The sequence below is a fragment of the Ascidiella aspersa genome, chromosome 5 (genome assembly GCF_963924565.1).
Source record: "Ascidiella aspersa chromosome 5, kaAscAspe10.2, whole genome shotgun sequence".
Classification (NCBI taxonomy): domain Eukaryota; kingdom Metazoa; phylum Chordata; class Ascidiacea; order Phlebobranchia; family Ascidiidae; genus Ascidiella; species Ascidiella aspersa.
This window is the reverse complement of record NC_139451.1, coordinates 9,455,768-9,458,267: the sequence shown is the minus strand read 5'-3', so window position 1 is coordinate 9,458,267 and position 2,500 is coordinate 9,455,768. Positions and strand designations below refer to the sequence as shown.

Below are 2,500 nucleotides of genomic sequence, written 5' to 3'. Positions count from 1 at the left end.
GGGCCTGACACCCGCTCTGGGACAAGGCCTCGATCAGAAGGACGCGGGCGACCGGCGAAGCGCGCCGTGACGAATTCCGTACGCCACAATTCCGCGCACTCCAAAAGCGCGCGGATTCGGCGATGGGCACATCCCGCTTCACTCGCCGTTACTGAGGGAATCCTCGTTAGTTTCTTTTCCTCCGCTTAGTAATATGCTTAAATTCAGCGGGTAGCCTCGTCCGACCTCAGGCCGAAAGTAAGGACCGGGACTATTCTTCCCGTTCCGCGCTCGCCGTCGGCGCCGCGCGCCGCCGCGCACCTCGATTCCCGCCCTTGAGCCGCCAGCCGTTGGCCTCTTCGAGGTCGACTCGCCGCCGCCGCGCGGGATTCTGGTCGCGATCGTCGCACATCGTGCCGTGCTGTCTTGAGCGGGACGGGCGCTCGCGCGTCCGACGCCGCAGCAGCCGCGCGGAGAAATCCCCGCGCGGAACGTTTGCAACGCGACCCTGAGGCGGGCGCGGCCCCGGGATTGACCCGAGGCCGCAATTTGCGTTCAGAACGTCGATGCTCAATGTGTCCTGCAATTCACACTAATTCACGCAGCTAGCTGCGTCCTTCATCGACTCACGAGCCGAGTGATCCACCGCCAAGAGCCATCCACGATTGTTTCGCTCGCACAGTGCCTCGCACTAAAGGGTGACAAAATATACCGCGCCGAGCGGTCGGCCAGGCCGACGCTTGAAGCCGGAGCGCGCGGCACCGCGGCACTCGACGCGCAAACATTACCGGGTGACCGAATCGCCGGCCGGCGCGCCGCTCCTCGCGGGTCGGGCGCCGGGTAGCAAAAACTTTTTCTCTCGCTTGTCCGAGTTTCGCGTTCGCCGAAGCGTTTGCGAGACCGTTAATGATCCTTCCGCAGGTTCACCTACGGAAACCTTGTTACGACTTTTACTTCCTCTAAATGATCAAGTTAGATCGTCTTCTCGGACGCCGGCTCGACCGTTGCCGGCCGCGCCAGGTCCAATCGGAGGACCTCACTAAACCATTCAATCGGTAGTAGCGACGGGCGGTGTGTACAAAGGGCAGGGACGTAATCAACGCGAGCTAATGACTCGCGCTTACTGGGAATTCCTCGTTCAAGGGAAATAATTGCAATTCCCTATCCCTAGCACGACCGGGGTTCAGCGGGTTACCCAGACCTGTCGGCCAAGGCGAGCACATGCTGATCCGGTCAGTGTAGCGCGCGTGCGGCCCCGAACATCTAAGGGCATCACAGACCTGTTATTGCTCAATCTCGTGTGGCTAAACGCCACTAGTCCCTCTAAGAAGTTAGACGCCGACCGATTGGGTCGCGTAACTAGTTAGCAAGCCAGAGTCTCGTTCGTTATCGGAATTAACCAGACAAATCGCTCCACCAACTAAGAACGGCCATGCACCACCACCCACAGAATCAAGAAAGAGCTCTCAATCTGTCAATCCTCACTGTGTCCGGGCCGGGTGAGATTTCCCGTGTTGAGTCAAATTAAGCCGCAGGCTCCACTCCTGGTGGTGCCCTTCCGTCAATTCCTTTAAGTTTCAGCTTTGCAACCATACTTCCCCCGGAACCCAAAGACTTTGGTTTCCCGCAAGCTGCCGGAGAGGTCGTAAAACTAACGCCCCCCGATCGCTAGTTGGCATCGTTTATAGTCAGAACTAGGACGGTATCTGATCGTCTTCGAACCTCTGACTTTCGCTCTTGATTAAAGAAAACATTCTTGGCAAATGCTTTCGCAGTCGTTCGTCTTGCGCCGATCCAAGAATTTCACCTCTAACGGCACAGTACGAATGCCCCCGTCTGTCCCTCTTAATCATTACCTCGCGCTCCGAAAACCAACAAAATAGAACCGAGGTCCTATTCCATTATTCCATGCACCATTATTCAGGCGAATCGCCTGCTTTGAACACTCTAATTTTTTCAAAGTAAACGTTCCGGCCGCCGCCGACACTCAGTCAAGGGCACCGGCGGAGAACCGGAGGTGAGGCCAGGACGGCCAGTACACGCCTTGCGACGGACCGGCCGCCTGCGCCCAAAATCCAACTACGAGCTTTTTAACCGCAACAACTTAAATATACACTTTTGGAGCTGGAATTACCGCGGCTGCTGGCACCAGACTTGCCCTCCAATGGATACTCGTTAAAGGTTTTAAAGTGTACTCATTCCAATTACAGGGCCTCGTTTAGAGTCCTGTATTGTTATTTTTCGTCACTACCTCCCCGCGTCGGGAATGGGTAATTTGCGCGCCTGCTGCCTTCCTTGGATGTGGTAGCCGTTTCTCAGGCTCCCTCTCCGGAATCGAACCCTGATTCTCCGTTACCCGTAAGAACCTCGGTAGGCCAGTACCGTACCGACGAAAGTTGATAGGGCAGACACTTGAATGATCCGTCGCCGGTGCGAGACCGTGCGATCCGCAAAGTTATCCAGAGTCACCAAAGGTTGCGGGCCGAAGCCCGGTCGGTTTTTGGTCTGATAAAAGCACGCC

At 56.6% G+C, this 2,500-nt stretch overlaps 2 non-coding genes and 1 pseudogene across 2 annotated transcripts in view; all 3 read right to left on the bottom strand.

Moving 5' to 3' along the window:
• LOC146142785 (large subunit ribosomal RNA) overlaps positions 1-234 on the bottom strand; it is a 3,679-nt pseudogene extending 3,445 nt beyond the window's left edge.
• Positions 235-482: 248 nt separating this feature from the next.
• On the bottom strand, positions 483-636 carry LOC146142784 (5.8S ribosomal RNA). The gene has a single exon (XR_014500146.1). It is a non-coding gene; the product is annotated as a 5.8S ribosomal RNA (ribosomal RNA).
• Positions 637-883: 247 nt separating this feature from the next.
• The window catches only part of LOC146142783 (small subunit ribosomal RNA), a 1,811-nt gene continuing 194 nt past the window's right edge, over positions 884-2,500 (bottom strand). The window contains exon 1 of the ribosomal RNA XR_014500196.1: positions 884-2,500. This exon is cut by the window's right edge and continues 194 nt beyond it. This is a non-coding gene — a ribosomal RNA (small subunit ribosomal RNA).